A 20,442-nucleotide genomic window follows, 5' to 3' on the forward strand; every position below is an offset into this window, starting at 1 on the left:
CGGTAACAGACCAGGAGGTCATAAGGTAACAGGTAAAATAGACAAAGAGGTCCGCTATAAAGGTACAAGAGGCACAACGCCTGGGGTGTTGGTGCAGAACCCATATAGGCCATAAGCTCTTGCTGAAGGAATCGCGGCCGGAAACATCGATTCCATTGATCTTTCAGTACATGACAAGTAGTGCTTATGTACTGAACGATTGGACCGCACGTAATTGTGTGCAGTAGTTAGTAATCTGACCTAATACCATTAGAGTAAAGTGGTCACAAACGCTATTTGTACATTCTGACGTGATTTGTGTAATTTTTTATTTTTAAAGGGAAGTTCGCTGGTCACTCAGGAACTATCTAACAACCCCAACTTTACTGGAAAGAGTAAGTGTCCTTCGGGTAACCCTCATATGTTCCAGTAAACAGAAGGTTCACAGGGGCCCTGGGTTGGGTACAGCAGCTCTGGTTACAGTGATTGCAGTACTGGCCAACGTGGGCGAGAAGTAAGTGGGGTACTTGGTAAACCGCCACCGCCGGCCTGCCCAGGACATCTTGGTTTGTTTGTAAGGGTTCGCTGAAAACCTTGATATAAAGATCCAAGGAGGAATAAGCAACACCTGCAGATTATGGGGGCCAGTTGTTCAGGTAGGGGGCGATCAACCTCGGTTCGGGTTGATTCAGAGAACCGACCAGTCGGGTCGGCAAGATACATCATGTGTGAAAAATACGGAAGTCACACAGAATCTTTATGTGATGAATGGGAAAGAATGACTGTACAAGACAGGGACAAATTCCCAAGAATAGGTAGCTTCAGTCCAGACGTGTTACAAAATTTAAGGAGGAGGATATGTCTCGTAAAATCAACAAAGAGACGAATTCAACATCATGATTATTTACAGTTATGGCACCAGGAAGGTGAGATACAGAGAGGTTTGGCTCTGGCGGCAGGATCTGGGGCAGTCAGGAAGCTGATAGCCACAGCTCCTCCTCCACCATACATTGCAGGAGAGAAGTTGATTGCGGAGAGAAACGCACTGGGTTGTAAAACACAAACACTTAGTAACCCTGTAAATGTAAATGATGTTAACCAAGTAACTCATGCAATTATTAACCCGTGCAAGTTGTACCCTGTTTTGAACCTTCCTCAGGAGTGTGATCAAGAAGAAGATTCGGCAACAATTTCAGCTCTCTCTCTTGCGGCCACCATAGCAGAGACCACAGTAGGCACAGCGACACCCACGAGATTAGTGAAAGCCCCTAGCGGAGGGATAGGTGAGGTCGTGTCAACGGGTAAGTACGGCACCATGCACTACACTGAAACAATTGTACCACAAGTTGTAGAATCTACGCAGAATGAGGCTGTTAGAATTGCTCCTGTAAGGGTAATAGCAGTTCCCAATGGAAAAACAGATGTGTCTGGAGCCACTCCCATAAGGAACATTGCCATGTACACTCCATTTTCCCGAATGGAATTAAGAACAATAGTGTCCGAATTTCCTGACCCCAGGAAGGACTTAGTTGCTAGCCAAAAATACATCAGGGATCTAGGCAACACTGTAGAACCCAACAACAAGGATTGGCAGATACTGCTAAGAGCTTGTTTACCTTCCAATGTCGACGCAACTCAATTCTTAGTTGACTGCGCATTGGATAAAGATGTACCGCTTACAGACGTGTACAACAAGGATAATGTAAAAAGGATAAATTTACAGCTAAAGGAGTATTTCCCAGCCGTTGTTAAATGGAACAAGATATTCTCCATTAAGCAAAAGGAGTCCGAAACGGCAACAGAATATTTTCACCGGGCACTATTAGAAATGGCAAAGTACACTGGTATAGAAGACATTAAGACCAACCCAAACCATCGAGAAGTAGCAGTATCTGTACTGATGGATGGTTTGAAAGAAACATTAAAAGCTAGGGTACAGACCACACAACCATGTTGGCGAGGTCTGTCAGTGTCCACATTGAGAGAGGCTGCTATTGATCACGACAGAAACATCACTAGGCACAGGGAGTCGCAAAGTGATAAGTTGATGTCCGTAAGTATACAGGCGCTGACCACAAGGCAGCCTGCGTATGTACCACCGAATCCTGTGGGTAAGGCAAGTGTAATAACATGTTTTTCTTGTAACAGACCGGGACACTATGCACGAGACTGTAGAACAAAGAGTGTACAAAGATCTTTTCAACCCCCTAGACAACGACACGACACACGACATTGGGAGCAGGGTCCACAGAGGCGGAGTTTCGAGCCACATACAGGGGAAACAAAAAGATATCCCCCGAACAGAGATTGGCATGCCTCTGGTAGTTCCCAGCTAACCCCCTCACAAGTAGTCGCTGCCAGCGGGATTCAGGGAGGTCAACATACCCAATAGGGGTGTGGCCATACCTGTAATCTGCAGCCAGTTAAGTTGATTGCCAGTCTTGGAAGTGAACCAGAGATTGCAATCAATGTAGCTGGTAAAACTTTAAACTTTCTTGTAGACACAGGGGCGGCCAAGTCAGTGATAAATTCGACAGTGGGCATGAGAACCACTGGTAGGACAATTCCAGCCATGGGAGTAACAGGAGTAGTCCAGCACTACCCTGTTAGCAAACCAGCCGAGATTACAATAGGGCCTTTGCATACCAAGCATTCCTTTTTGCTGGCTGCATCGGCACCAACTAATCTCCTGGGTAGAGACTTACTATGTAAAATGGGTTGCGTCATTTATTGTACTCCTGAAGGTGTATTCTTGGACATTCCTGAGAATCACGCTCAGGAGGTACGAGACATGTTAGACTCCCCATCAAAATTAATGTCACATTCCATTATGACAAATAGGAATCCATCCCAAGTAGAAGAGATGATATCTCAGATACCAGAGTCACTTTGGACAAAAGATGGACAGGACACTGGATTAATGGCAAACGTAGCTCCAGTAATTGTACAAGTAAAAGATGGTAGGATAGCTCCAAAAATCCCACAGTATCCTCTGAAGCCAGAGGTGGAGTTAGGAGTTTTTCCCGTAATAGAGCGCTTGCTACAACAGGGCATTCTAGTAAGAACGTCCAGCACAGCAAATAGTCCCATCTTCCCTGTTAAAAAGAGTGGGGGGAGGGGTTACAGGCTAGTGCAGGATCTAAGGGGGATTAACAAAATAGTTGAGAGTCAGTTCCCCGTAGTGCCTAATCCAGCTGTCATCCTAATGCAAATTCCTCCCACTGCCAAATTTTTCACTGTTATTGACCTCTGCTCCGCTTTCTTTTCGGTACCTCTGCACCCTGACAGCCAATATTTGTTTGCATTCACATACAGAGGAGTCCAATACACGTGGACTCGGTTACCCCAAGGTTTCATAGATAGTCCAAGTATATTTTCTCAGGCTTTGCATGATTGTTTACAGTCTTTCCAACCAGACAGTGGATCAGTATTGATACAGTATGTGGACGATTTATTACTGTGTTCAGATTCACTGGAAGCTTCCCTGAAGGATACGAAACAGCTCCTGTTTCATCTTTCAGACACAGGTCACAAGGTTTCCAAAGACAAGTTACAATTATGCCAAACTAAGGTAAAATATTTGGGACACTGTCTAACACAAGGACTGAGACACCTGACCGCTGATAGAATCCAAGCCATTAGAGACATGACACTGCCACAAACCCAGCAACAGATCAGGACGTTTTTAGGAATGTGTGGGTATTGCCGTAATTGGATCCCAGGGTTTTCCATATTGGCGTTACCTTTGCAGGAAATGGTCTCTTCAAACAAACCTGATCGGATTTCGCATACAGACGAATCCGAAACAGCATTTGAGAGACTCAAACAGTGCCTAACGCAGGCACCAGCACTAGGTATGCCAGACTATGGGAAACCCTTTGAACTATACGGAACAGAAAGTGCTGGGTGCGCAGCAGGTGTACTAACCCAAAAACACGGTGACGCCAGCAGGCCAGTCGCATACTACAGCGCCCAGCTAGACACGGTAGCGCGATCTCTCCCCACATGCTTGCGTAGCGTTGCGGCGATAGCATTGCTAGTGACAAAAAGCGAAGATGTCGTGCTAGGCCACAACCTCACAATCCATACACCACATGCGGTATCTGCCTTATTGAATTCTGCCCAAACCAGACACGTCTCATCAGCAAGGTTTACAAGATGGGAATTGGCATTAATGGCCCCAGTAAACATCACCATAAGGAGATGCAGCGCATTAAATCCTGCAACATTTCTACCAGGTGTGCCTGGTCAGACACAAAGGGTGGAAGGTGAGAGTGATGGGGAAGGAGGATTTAATGCAAAGGAAGATACACATGATTGTATGGAATATTTGACCCAAAATTTTACCGCAAGGCCTGACATCAGTGACAATCCACTGGAAGATGCAGAACTCACGTTCTACACTGACGGTAGTTGTCATAGACAGTCAGACTCGGGAGACTTGTGTACTGGATACGCAGTCGTAGATGACCAAGACACCATAGAAGCGGAACCGCTAGGCCCACCTCACTCAGCCCAGGTTGCTGAACTGGTCGCCCTAACCAGAGCATGTGAATTGGCTAAGGGTAAGTCAGCCAATATCTACACCGATTCTAGATACGCCTTCGGGGTAGTACATGATTTCGGAGCCTTATGGCGCCTCAGAAATTTCATGACGGCGGCTGGTACACCGATAGCGCATGCAGCATATATAAAAAGGCTTCTAACAGCGATACAGGAACCCAACAGAGTGGCTGTTATCAAATGTAAAGCACATACATATAGCCAAGACCCAGTATCCCTTGGTAACAGCCGAGCAGACGAAGCCGCAAAGCTTGCAGCTGCTACCCCCATACAGACAGACACCACACAACTGATGGTATTTAATACCATCAACACACAAAAGTTGTGTGAGATGCAGAATTTGTGTTCCACACAGGAAAGAGCAGTCTGGAAGGCAAAGGGATATGGCCAGGAGTCCTCAGGGCTCTGGAAGGATGGACATGGTAAACCAGTGGCCCCCAGGGCATACCTTCCATGTCTGGCTGAAGCAGCTCACGGGCTGACTCATCTAGGCAAGGAGGGGATGTGCAAATTGGTAAGAGCATACTGGTGCGCCCCAGGATTCTCCTCTCATGCGAGTAAAAGAGCAATGTCATGCCTTACCTGTCTGAGAAAGAATATTGGAAAAGCAATACCTACAGAACCATCCCATATCCCACCTGCCGGCGGCCCTTTCCAGGTAATACAAATCGACTTCATTCAATTACCCCCATGTCGAAATTTGAAATATGTACTTGTCTGTATAGATGTTTTCTCGAATTGGGTCGAAGCTTTTCCAGCAGCTACAAATACCGCTATGTTTACAGCTAAGAAAATTGTGCAGGAATTTGTATGTAGATATGGTATCCCTAGAATCATTGAAAGTGATAGGGGTACCCATTTTACAGGTGATGTCTTTCAAGGAATGTGTAAGTTGATGGGAATTGATAGCAAGCTGCACACTCCGTACCGTCCACAGGCGAGCGCGAAGGTCGAAAGAGTGAACAGCACTATTAAAAATAAATTGAGTAAAGTAATGGCAGAGACAGGATTGACGTGGCCAGAAGCTTTACCCATTGTTTTGTATAGCATCAGAACCACTCCCAGGTCCCCTCTTAATCTGTCCCCTTTTGAAATTCTGTTTGGTCGACAACCGCATGTCATGATTAACCCTCAGGATGATTTGAAATGTAACAATGAAGTAACTGTAAAGTACTTGATTAACATGAGTAAACAGTTGAGGAATCAAAATGATAATCTGAAGTTGGTGATTCCTGATTTACCAGATAGTAATTGTCATGACATTGAACCTGGGGATTATGTAATGATACGAAATTTTCTACGCTCAGGTTGTCTTATTGATAGATGGGAAGGACCATACCAGGTCTTATTGACTAGCACCACAGCATTGAAGGTGGCTGAGAGAGAGACTTGGGTCCATTCATCCCACTGCAAAAAGATTGCTGATCCAGAGAAGTCCCGTGATAAGGAACAGACGGTAGAGGTTGTATCACTGGAGTGTCTGTTCCAGGAGGACTGAGGCGGCACCTGAGCCTTGAAGACCGAAAGCAGTTGTCGACTCCCCTCTCCCTTTTATTGTTTTTCTCCACTTCCCATCCCCTCTTCCTTGAAATTTCTTTTTTCCCCCTTCTCATTCTTCTCTATTTCCTCCTCAAAGATGGACTTGCCCCAAGAGACTGTGATCCGGATTTTGATGTTAACCGTGATGTTGACCAGAGCAGTCTGTTCCGGCGAGAGTACCATAGAGGTCGAGAGAGGATCTGGAATGGGTTCCGATTATGATGATGGAGGCGTAGTTTTCCAAGATCAACCAAACCAACAAGCAAAGGCGAGTATCAGAAAACGATCCGATAGAAGAAATTGTGATGGATTGTTAGCTGAAGAAAATTGTATCTGTAGGCTCTGTGATAATCTGGTTGAAGATGGATGCATAAAGAAATGCCAATCCAGTTTTAATATCCATATGGACCGGCATCCATTGAGTGACTATCACTCTTTAGTGGGTAATGTGTTAAACAAAACAGATTGTTGGGTATGCTCTCAAGTACCTCAGGGTCATAGCAAATCAGGGCTAGTACCATTTCCTTTAACGTTAGGGGAGGTACTTGAGCTAAGTGGTGGGAGACCGGTGGACCGGAGATTTAACATCTCCAGCCCTCCTAGTTTGAAGCTCCACCAATACCATGTGGATAGGTCCCTCTTATGTTTTAATATCTCCAATCCCCGTAAGCCGGGAAATTGGGAAGTGTCATGGAGCAACCTTACCATGACCTTCTCACACAGAGCAGATAGAATGCCTACAGATACAGAACTTGTACGCCACATAGCCAGTAGAGGAAAATCTTTCCGGTATCGATATACCTTAGGAAATAGGATTACTAGAGTTGGAGAGGTATCACCAGGATACTGTGCACATATCGTACAAACTGATACGTGCATTAAGCAGATGGAAGAATTAGGGTCAGGAGATTTCACCTAGAAGGTTTGTAACATGGTAATGTCCTTCTCCGTCCCATATGTTCTCCCCGATGATGCATATTTCATATGCGGGAGAAAGGCGTACAAGTGGCTTGCCCCAAACTCTGAAGGATTGTGTTATATTGGAAAAGTATTGCCTGAAGTGATGACTGTTACACATGACAAAATGAAGGACATACACCGTGGTGCCCCAGCTCCTTATACTCACACTCATTACGAGCACCGAGTTAAAAGACAACTGTCAGAAAGGTTAGAGCATCCGGCCTCTGATCTTATCCATGAATCCACCGGGATTCAGGTTCTGGTAGCGTTAGATTTCACTCGTACCGCTCGAGGAGTGATGAATTATAGATACATTTCCGCACTCGCCAATTTGTTAGATAATATCACTGAAATGTATGATGACACGTTTAGATACACTGGAAGAGAACTTCAAGCTTACAAAACGGAACTAGTTCAGCATAGGATGGTTCTTAATTATCTTACAGCAGTAACAGGCGGATATTGTGTTACATTGGCAACACAGTACGGCATAAAGTGTTGCACTTATATCACGAATAGCACCGAGGATCCGGTAGAGGTCATAGACCAAAAGATGGACGATATTCTGCAATTAAAGTGGGAATTTCGTCGAAAACACAATCTCACCCTTGCTGCTGTAGGTAATGAGCTGACTGGTTGGGTGTCATGGTTGAACCCGCGAAATTGGTTCTCCGGTTTAGGAGACTGGGCTCAAGGAGTCATAATGGATGTTGGAAAGTTTCTACTATGTATCTTAGGTGTTGTTATATTTATTGGATTGATATTTAGATGCGGGCAGGCTTTAATGAGGTGCAAACAAAGTACAAAAGTGATGAGCGTGAGGAGTGAGGAAACTGTAATTAACCTGGATTTGATTTATGACCCAATAATAGAAACCAGAATGTGATGAAAATGCGATTATACGGTCCGTTTCTTTCACCTGTTTTTCTGCTTTTCTCCAAGATACAAAGACCCCCTTGGACGAGGAAGTTGACGAGACGCTATACAGACAACAGACAAGCACCAAAGATGAAGTTTTGACCACTTGAGAAATGGACATTTGATGAACTTTGCCATGGATCCCCAGTTTCCCTAGTACTTTTAAACTCACGCTAGCCCAACATTTTTTTGTAAATCCGATGGCTCTGACAAAGCTATTTGCTCATGCCCAAGGAGCAATACAGCGCAAAGAAGACGACTCTCAACAGATACCGAACACAACTTCGACGACAGATGTACATTTCCCTGACATAGAATATCATTGCATTTTCCATAAGTGTTCTTTATCTTCATCTCTACAACCCTCAGGTAATGACACACATAGACGATAGGGAATACAGGCACAGATATCAGCAACCACATACCTCCCCCATTCATGTATCATCAACTAAAATGTGCTCCCCATTTTGTTCAAAATCCGAAAAGAGCTCGGTAAAGTTTGACAGCCCATCCACAGACCTGTACCACAGGATAAGAAGGAATTCAAATGTATACTTCGCAATACCTCGAAGCTTGATTTACAACACGTACGGCACGATGATACATGACCCTCCAAACATGGACTCATACACACATGCTTCTGCTATCACACTAGGTCATACCCTCTTCACACCTACTCCTCTCTCCTCCCTCACCCAACCATGGAAATGAATTAACCCCTGACATATATTTTTCTCCTTTTGAAATGTTTTAGAAGGTGGCAGTTATTATTGACTGCCAAAGGGTGGACTGTCAAAGTCAGAAAAATATCCCCATGCACGTTGCCATATTTGCACCGCACACTGGTCCGTGCTGCGCATGCGTACGCTCTCCCGTGAAGGCGCATACCCGCAATAGCGTGCACTCGCAGGCGCGGTATGCGTATTTACGGTAGAGTTTATGTAGTCGTAGCGTGCGACTCATTCGTTACATATTTTCACAATTAATGTAGTTTATAGATCATGATCCCTTTGATAGTTTCTGAAAGTTTGGTTAATATAGAAGGTCCCTGTTTAAAGTAATCCCTCTTTGTATTGTACGAAGGGTCTAACAGGAATCATACAGCAGTGTTTGGTACCCATCGGAAGAGTATTTAATTAGCAATATTCCGGTGTTGGTTTGGAGCGTATTAATCGCTCGTGCGAATAGTTATGGACATAAGAAGTTTATGTCCATTTCTATTATTTACTCATGCTCAGGTATGCGGCGGGAAACCTAGTTCCCCACCCACCTGAGCTGTTTGAAATCGGCACAGCCCACCTGTATGAATCAACCTATGACCTTTTGTTATGATGCAGGGCCGAATTCCGACGTCCAATGGACAATGGGATTGTAGGGACTATGAGATTGCATTGTGTGTGGGGCATAAATAGGCAGGCCGACCACATCCAGCTCTCACTCTTCAACGGTTCTCATTGCTGAAAATCGGGTGCTGGATGTCCAGGCGCATGCGATCGTTTCCCCTTGTGCGTAAGTTTCTCTCCGTAATCATTGTCTTTCTGTGAGCCAATTTCTCTCATCTCTCTCCGTCTCTCTCTCTCTTTCCCTTCTCTTTCTCTCGTATCTCCCCTAGACTAGTATTGTATTGTATTAGATAGTATTGTATTTTGGTTAGGAAGTCTCTGTTATATTGTAATGTATCATTTGTACTGTTATCCCCTTTTACAAATACATTAGATATAATACAGTTAATAGGCTTTGGACCCTAAACCAGTATCTGTGTATTTCCTATAGTGTTAAGTGTTCACTTGAGCGTCGGTGACGCTCAAGCAGCTTTGTAGTTAGTCAGGTTACACAAGGTTGCACTTACACCCTGTACTCACATTAAGGTATTCTGTGAATTTTATTGGTATAAGGTTTAGACATAAAGGTATAGCGTTGTGAGCGTCTGCGCCGCTGGTGATCTCCTCGTGGTCTCGAGCGTCCGCTACGCCATAGCGAATCATTACTCTAGTCATAGCCAATAACGTGTCCTGTGATCACTGGGCCGTGAGCGAACGTGACGCTTGAGCGTCTCGCCTACGGCTGAGCGATCGTTACGCAACTAGCGTACCATTACGGTACTTCTTAAGTAAACAGCGTACAGTGTTCTTAGACTTCATAAAGGGTTGTTTATACGACAAGGGAATTTAGCATTGTCAGCGCTTCTGAGACCCTGTCGGCTTCTGCGACATAGGATCAGGCATGGGTTGGGACCCTGACTGTCCTGAGGTTTCAGCTTTGTCTAACCTTTTATGCAAGGAATTAACATTATCATTTAAAACCTTCCACATATCCATCCAATCAGGTGTCGGTGCCGTCGGCAGAGACACCACATTCATTTGCTCCCGCTCTGCTTCCACATAGCCTTTCTCATCAGACATGTCGACACAAGCGTACCGACACACCACACACACAGGGAATGCCCTTTTTGAAGACAGTTCCCCCACAAGGCCCTTTGGTGAGACAGAGAGAGAGTATGCCAGCACACACCCCAGCGCTATATAACCCAGGAATAACACAGTAACTTAATGTTAACCCAGTAGCTGCTGTATATTGTGTTTTTAGCGCCTAATTATGTGCCCCCCCTCTCCTTTTACCCTTTTCTACCGTGATCTGCAGGGGAGAGCCTAGGGAGCTTCTTCTCAGCGGAGCTGTGGAGAAAAAATGGCGCTGGTGAGTGCTGAGGGAGAAGCCCCGCCCCCTCGACGGCGGGCTTCTGTCCCGCTAAAATACATATCTCTTTGGCGGGGGCTCATACATATATACAGTGCCCAACTGTATATATGAGTACTTTTGCCAACAGAGGTCCATATGCTGCCCAGGGCGCCCCCCCCTGCGCCCTGCACCCTTACAGTGACCGGAGTATGTGAGGTGTGTTTGGAGCAATGGCGCACAGCTGCAGTGCTGTGCGTTACCTCATGTGAAGAACGGAGTCTTCTGCCGCCGATTTTGAAGTCTTCTTGCTTCTCATACTCACCCCGCTTCTGTCTTCCGGCTCTGCGAGGGGGACGACGGCGCGGCTCTGGGATCGGACGACGAGGGTGAGATCCTGTGTACGATCCCTCTGGAGCTAATGGTGTCCAGAAGCCTAAGAAGCAGGACCTAGCTTCAGAGAGTAGTAGGGCTGCTTCTCTCCCCTCTGTCCCACGATGCAGGGAGTCTGTTGCCAGCAGAGCTCCCTGAAAATAAAAAAAACCTAACAAAATACTTTCTTACAGCAAGCTCAGGAGAATTCACTGAACAGCACCCAGCTCGTCCGGGCACAGATTCAAACTGAGGTCTGGAGGAGGGACATAGAGGGAGGAGCCAGAGCACACCAGAACCTAAATTCTTTCTTAAAGTGCCCATGTCTCCTGCGGAGCCCGTCTATTCCCCATGGTCCTTACGGAGTCCCCAGCATCCACTAGGACGTTAGAGAAATTGTGATACGCTAAAAAAACTATTCAGTGAGTGTTTGACATATTTACTGTATAACAGTATTACTATAAGCCGTAAATAGATCTAAAAAACCAAACATTTATATAGGTAGACCACTTATTCCTCTTAACCCCCTGTCTCTCGCTATTACTCATATACTGTATGTAATATCGGAAATCATTTCACACAAGGGGTAATTTATTCATTATATTACACATTTACTATTTTAGATATTAAAGAAAAGCAGGCTATAATTGAACATAGGAAAGCATTTGCCTTTTGCATACATTTTCTATATATATATTTTTTCCATACTTGTTTGGTTTCCAGTAATAGATTGCTGTGTCTACGTGACGGTTATGAAATAATTTTGAAGATTTAATAAAAATGGTACACAGAAAATAAGTGTATGGTCATCAAGACTGGCATACAAAGAAATCTAACTTTAGATCAGTCCAGTGTAAATAGTACAAATCTAATTGGTTGCTTTCAGGTTCTGCTACTATGTACTGCCCACCTATGCCATTTATACCAAGCTTTTACACGGGCACATGCAGGTAGAGTACATCATAGTGCATATGTTACGCCTCCAACCATTCCCCACAGTTACAGAATGTGTGACAGCAAAAACATATGTCCTAAACGCTGCATTAACCCTGCATTTGGAATTTAGAATTTCTTAGATTTTGGGACAAATGGAGAGGTGGGTTAGGGATGCCTTTAAGAAGGAGTGTCTTTGCAAATCTCTTAGGCATGTGCAAGTTTACTAGCCCATATCTCAGCTTCCATGTACACTTATCTCACCCACCTCCTAACCTCACACAAACTACTGGGCTCACTTCAGCCAGGCTTCCATTCCCAAGATTCCACACAGGCTGGACTAACTAGGTGGACAGTGGTTTGATCACAGTTAATCTAAAGGCCACTATGAACTTCTACATTTCCTTGACAGCACTGCTGTCTGTGACCCTAATAGACCACTCGCCTCATAAAAAAAGCTTTATTGTCTAGGTTTTCAGGCCATTTATCTTATCATACCTTCCATCAGATGGCTTGTTCGGTTTTCGTTTCCCTGGATCCACCATAGCTCCACTTTTTTCCATCATTTAGAGTACTACAAGGCTCAGATCTAGGCCCTCTCCTCTATTTCCAGTATAATTCTTCTCTTGGAAAACTAACAAGCTCCTTTAAGTTTCAATATCACATCTTGTGGATGGCATCCAAATGTGTCTATACTCTCCAGATATTACACCATCTGTGCTGGCTTGGGTTACTGCATGTCTTTCTGCCATTTCATCTTGGATATCCTCATACCACCTCAAAGTCAAGCTTTCGAAAATTGAGCTATAATAATATTTCTACTAGCCAACAGCAGCTACGTACACAAAATCTTTATCACTGCATACAACATGACCATAAAATGTACTTTACAAGCTTGCTGCCTAAGTGTCAGTCTAGAATATTACTGAATCTGTAGTCTTATCTCCAAATTCTATAACCTCCATATACAAATCATTGCCTGCAGATTGTAAACTTGCACGCAGCGCCTCCTTATCGTCTTCTTTATTTGTTAATCCCTGTCTGGTTTATCACTGTGTTTTTTGGCAACTATTAAGCGCTGCATAGTATATCAGTCTTTATAAGCAAAAGTTATAATGTGCCCAGTTGTGGAGTAGGTGGAGTTAAGAACAAGAAAGGACTTGAGGAATAGAGCAATACAAAGTAGGAGAGAAGTGGAACAATGGCTGTGTTATTGCAGTGTTGTGGCAGAGTACGTCCAGGCACAGGTATGGTAGAGTGGGAAACAGACAGCACCTGGGCGTACTCTGAGAGACTTATGAGGGTTCTAGAATGGAGATGGTTAGTATCCCAGCCAAAGAGATTAACATGTCCAGGGAAGTAACATTCAGGTCACAGTCACCAAAGGACTGGAAGAGGAAAGAGGAGTCAGTGGTTGAAGATTATATGATGCTTTTCCCACTGTCACATTTTGGGGAATATTTAGTAAACAGCTGCAGCATATTTCAAAGCTGCTGCTTTTTGGTGTTTCTGGCCATAAAATGTAACAGAGCAATAGTATTAAATGCAAAACAATCCTGGAAGGATGTTAATTAGAGATTATGGGGTATATGCAATTGCGGTCGAATTCCCGAAAGTCGAAAAACGGGACATTTTCGCCCAAAAAAAATAATAATAAGATTTTACTTACAAATAAATCTATTTCTCGTAGTCCGTAGTGGATGCTGGGGACTCCGTCAGGACCATGGGGATTAGCGGCTCCGCAGGAGACAGGGCACAAAACTAAAGCTTTAGGATCAGGTGGTGTGTACTGGCTCCTCCCCCTATGACCCTCCTCCAAGCCTCAGTTAGGATACTGTGCCCGGACGAGCGTACACAATAAGGAAGGATATTGAATCCCGGGTAAGACTCATACCAGCCACACCAATCACACCGTATAACTTGTGATCTAAACCCAGTTAACAGTATGACAAACGTAGGAGCCTCTGAACAGACGGCTCACAACAAATAACAACCCGATTTTTTTGTAACAATAACTATGTACAATTATTGCAGACAATCCGCACTTGGGATGGGCGCCCAGCATCCACTACGGACTACGAGAAATAGATTTATCGGTAAGTAAAATCTTATTTTCTCTGACGTCCTAAGTGGATGCTGGGGACTCCGTCAGGACCATGGGGATTATACCAAAGCTCCCAAACGGGCGGGAGAGTGCGGATGACTCTGCAGCACCGAATGAGAGAACTCCAGGTCCTCTTTAGCCAGGGTATCAAATTTGTAGAATTTTACAAACGTGTTCTCCCCCGACCACGTAGCTGCTCGGCAGAGTTGTAATGCCGAGACCCCTCGGGCAGCCGCCCAGGATGAGCCCACCTTCCTTGTGGAATGGGCCTTGACAGATTTAGGCTGTGGCAGGCCTGCCACAGAATGTGCAAGTTGAATTGTGCTACAAATCCAACGAGCAATCGTCTGCTTAGAAGCAGGAGCACCCAGCTTGTTGGGTGCATACAGTATAAACAGCGAGTCAGATTTTCTGACTCCAGCCGTCCTTGAAATGTATATTTTCAATGCCCTGACAACGTCCAGCAACTTGGAATCTTCCAAATCGCTAGTAGCCGCAGGCACCACAATAGGCTGGTTCAGGTGAAACGCTGACACCACCTTAGGCAGAAACTGAGGACGCGTCCGCAGTTCTGCCCTGTCCGAATGGAAAATCAGATATGGGCTCTTATACGATAAAGCCGCCAATTCTGATACTCTCCTGGCTGAAGCCAGGGCCAGTAGCATGGTTACTTTCCATGTAAGATATTTCAAATCCACCGATTTGAGTGGCTCAAACCAATGGGATTTGAGAAAATCCAAAACTACATTCAGGTCCCACGGAGCCACTGGGGGCACAACCGGGGGCTGTATATGTAGTACTCCTTTTACAAAAGTCTGGACTTCAGGAACTGAAGCCAATTCTTTCTGGAAGAAAATCGACAGGGCCGAAATTTGAACCTTAATGGACCCCAATTTGAGGCCCATAGACAATCCTGTTTGCAGGAAATGTAGGAATCGACCCAGTTGAAATTCCTCCGTGGGGGCCTTCCTGGCCTCACACCACGCAACATATTTTCTCCAAATGCGGTGATAATGTTGTGCAGTCACCTCCTTCCTGGCTTTAACCAGTGTAGGAATGACCTCTTCTGGAATGCCTTTTTCCTTTAGAATTCGGCGTTCAACCGCCATGCCGTCAAACGCAGCCGCGGTAAGTCTTGGAATAGACACGGTCCCTGCTGAATCAGGTCCCGTCTTAGAGGTAGAGACCACGGATTTTCCGTGAGCATCTCCTGAAGTTCCGGGTACCAAGTTCTTCTTGGCCAATCCGGAGCCACGAGTATCGTTCTTATTTCCCTTTGCCGTATAATTCTCAGTACTTTGGGTATGAGAGGCAGAGGAGGAAACACATACACTGACTGGTACACCCACGGTGTTACCAGAGCGTCCACAGCTATTGCCTGAGGGTCTCTTGACCTGGCGCAATACCTGTCCAGTTTTTTGTTCAGGCGAGACGCCAACATATCCACCTTTAGTTTTTCCCAACGGTTCACAATCATGTGGAAGACTTCTGGATGAAGTCCCCACTCTCCCGGGTGTAGATCGTGTCTGCTGAGGAAGTCTGCTTCCCAGTTGTCTACTCCCGGAATGAACACTGCTGACAGTGCTATCACATGATCTTCCGCCCAGCGAAGAATCCTTGCAGCTTCTGCCATTGCTCTCCTGCTTCTTGTGCCGCCCTGTCTGTTTACGTGGGCGACTGCCGTGATGTTGTCCGACTGGATCAACACCGGCTGACCCTGAAGCAGGGGTTTTGCCAGGCTTAGAGCATTGTAAATTGCTCTCAGCTCCAGTATATTTATATGAAGAGACATCTCCAGGCTTGACCATACTCCCTGGAAGTTTCTTCCCTGTGTGACCGCTCCCCAGCCTCTCAGACTGGCATCCGTGGTCACCAAGACCCAGTCCTGTATGCCGAATCTGCGGCCCTCTAACAGATGAGCACTCTGCAACCACCACAGAAGAGACACCCTTGTCCGTGGCGATAAGGTTATCCGCTGATGCATCTGCAGATGCGATCCGGACCATTTGTCCAGCAGATCCCACTGAAAAGTTCGTGCGTGGAATCTGCCGAATGGAATTGCTTCGTAAGAAGCCACCATCTTTTCCAGGACTCTTGTGCATTGATGCACAGACACTTTTCCTGGTTTTAGGAGGTTCCTGACAAGTTCGGATAACTCCTTGGCTTTCTCCTCCGGAAGAAACACCTTTTTCTGAACCGTGTCCAGAATCATTCCCAGGAACAGCAGACGTGTTGTCGGGGTCAACTGAGATTTTGGAAAATTCAGAATCCACCCGTGTTGTTGCAGCACTACTTGGGTTAGTGCTACTCCGTCCTCCAGCTGTTCTCTGGACCTTGCCCTTATCAGGAGATCGTCCAAGTAAGGGATAATTAATACGCCTCTTCTTCGCAGAAGAATCATCATTTCGGCCATTACCTTGGTAAAGACCCGAGGTGCCGTGGACAATCCAAACGGCAGCGTCTGAAACTGATAATGACAGTTTTGCACCACGAACCTGAGGTACCCTTGATGTGAAGGGCAAATTGGGACATGCAGGTAAGCATCCTTTATGTCCAGGGACACCATAAAGTCCCCTTCTTCCAGATTCGCTATCACTGCTCTGAGTGATTCCATCTTGAACTTGAATTTTTGTATGTACAGGTTCAAAGATTTCAGATTTAGAATAGGTCTTACCGAGCCGTCCGGCTTCGGTACCACAAATAGCGTGGAGTAATACCCCTTTCCCTGTTGTAGGAGGGGTACCATGACTATCACCTGCTGAGAAAACAGCTTGTGAATGGCTTCCAATACCGTCGCCCTGTCTGAGGGAGACGTTGGCAAAGCAGACTTTAGGAACCGGCGAGGGGGAGACTTCTCGAATTCCAACCTGTAACCCTGAGATACTACCTGCAGGATCCAAGGGTCCACCTGTGAGCAAGCCCACTGTGCGCTGAAATTCCTGAGTCGACCCCCCACCGCTCCTGAGTCCGCTTGTACAGCCCCAGCGTCATGCTGAGGGCTTTGCAGAACCCTGGGAGGGCTTCTGTTCCTGGGCAGGGGCTGCTTGCTGCCCTCTCTTACCCCTTCCTCTGCCCCGGGGCAGATATGACTGTCCTTTTGCCCTCTTGTTCTTATAGGACCGAAAGGACTGCGGCTGAAAAGACGGTGTCTTTTTCTGTTGGGAGGGGGTCTGAGGTAAAAAGGTGGATTTTCCGGCAGTTGCCGTGGCCACCAGATCCGATAGACCTACGCCAAATAATTCCTCCCCTTTATACGGCAATACTTCCATATGTCGTTTGGAATCCGCATCACCTGACCACTGTCGCGTCCATAAACTTCTTCTGGCAGATATGGACATCGCACTTACTCTCGATGCCAGAGTGCAAATATCCCTCTGAGCATCTCGCATATAAAGAAAAGCATCCTTTAATTGCTCTATAGTCAATAAAATACTGTCCCTATCCAGGGTATCAATATTTTTAGTCAGGGAATCCGACCAGACCACCCCAGCACTGCACATCCAGGCTGAGGCGATGGCTGGTCGCAGTATAACACCAGTATGTGTGTATATACTCTTTAGGGTAGTTTCCAGCCTCCTATCAGCTGGATCCTTGAGGGCGGCCGTATCAGGAGACGGTAACGCTACTTGTTTTGATAAGCGTGTGAGCGCCTTATCCACCCTAGGGGGTGTTTCCCAGCGCGCCCTAACCTCTGGCGGGAAAGGGTATAATGCCAATAACTTTTTTGAAATTAGCACTTTTCTATCTGGGTTAACCCACGCTTCATCACATACATCATTCAATTCCTCTGATTCAGGAAAAACTACAGGTAGTTTTTTCACCCCCCACATAATACCCCTTTTTGTGGTACTTGCAGTATCAGAGATATGCAAAGCCTCCTTCATTGCCGTGATCATATAATGTGTGGCTCTACTTGAAAATACGTTTGTTTCTTCACCGTCGACACTAGATTCAGTGTCTGGGTCTGTGTCGACCGACTGAGGTAAAGGGCGTTTTACAGCCCCTGACGGTGTCTGAGACGCCTGGGCAGGTACCAACTGGTTTTCCGGCCGTCTCATGTCGTCAACTGATTTTTGTAATGTGCTGACATTATCACGTAATTCCATAAACAAAGCCATCCATTCCGGTGTCGACTCCCTGGGGGGTGACATCACCATTACCGGCAATTGCTCTGCCTCCACACCAACATCGTCCTCATACATGTCGACACACACGTACCGACACACAGCAGACACACAGGGAATGCTCTTATCGAAGACAGGACCCCACTAGCCCTTTGGGGAGACAGAGGGAGAGTTTGCCAGCACACACCCAAGCGCTATAATATATATGGGAACAACCTTATATAAGTGTTGTATCCTTATAGCAGCTTAAATATATAAAATATCGCCATAAAAAGTGCCCCCCCTCTCTGTTTTACCCTGTTTCTGTAGTGCAGTGCAGGGGAGAGTCCTGGGAGCCTTCCTCACAGCGGAGCTGAGCAGGAAAATGGCGCTGTGTGCTGAGGAGAATAAGCCCCGCCCCCTATTCCGGCGGGCTTTTCTCCCGTAGTTTGTAATATCTGGCAGGGGTTAAATACATCCATATAGCCTCAAGGGCTATATGTGATGTATTTTTTAGCCATAAAAGGTATTTACATTGCTGCCCAGGGCGCCCCCAGCAGCGCCCTGCACCCTCCGTGACCGTTGGTGAGAAGTGTGTGACAAACAATGGCGCACAGCTGCAGTGCTGTGCGCTACCTTCAAGAAGACTGAAGAGCCTTCTGCCGCCGGTTTCTGGACCTTCAATCTTCAGCATCTGCAAGGGGGGTCGGCGGCGCGGCTCCGGGACGAACCCCAGGGTGAGACCTGTGTTCCGACTCCCTCTGGAGCTAATGGTGTCCAGTAGCCTAAGAAGCCAATCCATCCTGCACGCAGGTGAGTTGAACTTCTCTCCCCTAAGTCCCTCGATGCAGTGAGCCTGTTGCCAGCAGGACTCACTGAAAATAATAAACCTAAAAACTTTTTCTAAGCAGCTCCTTAAGAGAGCCACCTAGATTGCACCCTGCTCGGACGGGCACAAAAACCTAACTGAGGCTTGGAGGAGGGTCATAGGGGGAGGAGCCAGTACACACCACCTGATCCTAAAGCTTTAGTTTTGTGCCCTGTCTCCTGCGGAGCCGCTAATCCCCATGGTCCTGACGGAGTCCCCAGCATCCACTTAGGACGTCAGAGAAATCGACAATGCAATTCAGTACTTTCCGTCAAAAAAACGGACTTTCCAAATTCGACTTTTTGAAATTCGACATTTCTGCAATGGTACAAATGCGGCAATTCGCCAAAAGTATATTCAATTGAAGTTTGGAAATTCGACAACAGTGCTTTTAGACAGTAAATTCGTCATTTTCAATCCGCCACACTTTGGTGGCGGAATCTAATAAAAAAATTTAAAAACGTTTTTTTTTTGGTGTTTTTTTTATTGGTAATAGCATATCTATTTATATTAGAAGGGATTAGGTACTTGGTTTGTCTATTTTGGAGGCACAAGTATTATTTATATGTTTTTTAAAATATTATTTTTTTTTAAATGGAATGGTAAAAATAAAAAAAAATTGCGTGGGGTCCCCCCTCCTAAGCATAACCAGCCTCGGGCTCTTCGAGCCGGTCCTGGTTCTAAAAATCCGGGGGAAAAAATGACAGGGGATCCCCCGTATTTTTAAAACCAGCACCGGGCTCTGCGCCTGGTGCAAAAAATACGGGGGACCAAAAGATTAGGGGTCCTCCGTATTTTTTACACCAGCATCGGGCTCCACTAGCTGGACAGATAATGCCACAGCCGGGGGTCACTTTTATACAGCGCCCTGCGGCCGTGGCATTAAATATCCATCTTGTCACCCCTGGCCGGGGTACCCTGGGGGAGTGGGGACCCCTTCAATCAAGGGGTCCCCCCCCCAGCCACCCAAGGGCCAGGGGTGAAGGCCGAGGCTGTCCCCCCATCCAAGGGCTGCGGATGGGGGGCTGATAGCCTTGAGAAAATTGAAAGAATATTGTTTTTTCCAGTAGTACTACAAGTCCCAGCAAGCCTCCCCTGCAAGCTGGTACTTGGAGAACCACAAGTACCAGCATGCGGGAGAAAAATGGGCCCGCTGGTACCTGTAGTTCTACTGAAAAAAACACCCAAATAAAAACAGGACACGCACACCGTGATAGTAAAACTTTATTTCACACATGTCGACACATACATACTTACCTATGTTCACACGCCGACCTCTGTCCACTTGTCCAAGTAGAATCCACGTGTACCTGTGAATAAAATTATACTCACCTGATCCAGTGTCCAGATTATAATCCACGTACTTGGCAAAAAAAAAAACGAACACCCGGACCAAACGGACTGAAAGGGGTCCCATGTTTACACATGGG

At 46.0% G+C, this 20,442-nt stretch overlaps 1 protein-coding gene across 3 annotated transcripts in view; it reads right to left on the reverse strand.

The window, feature by feature from the left end:
- The window catches only part of RNFT2 (ring finger protein, transmembrane 2), a 230,487-nt gene that overhangs the window by 8,632 nt on the left and 201,413 nt on the right, over positions 1-20,442 (reverse strand). The window contains exon 9 of one of the 3 annotated variants that reach the window (XR_010251555.1): positions 12,436-12,726. The exons of the other annotated variants lie outside the window; for them this stretch is intronic. The gene's annotated coding sequence lies outside the window, so the exon portion shown is untranslated. The remainder of the gene's footprint in view (positions 1-12,435; positions 12,727-20,442) is intronic. 3 annotated transcript variants of the gene reach the window in all.

This window comes from Pseudophryne corroboree, chromosome 1 (genome assembly GCF_028390025.1).
Source record: "Pseudophryne corroboree isolate aPseCor3 chromosome 1, aPseCor3.hap2, whole genome shotgun sequence".
In the NCBI taxonomy this organism is placed as follows: Eukaryota; Metazoa; Chordata; class Amphibia; order Anura; family Myobatrachidae; genus Pseudophryne; species Pseudophryne corroboree.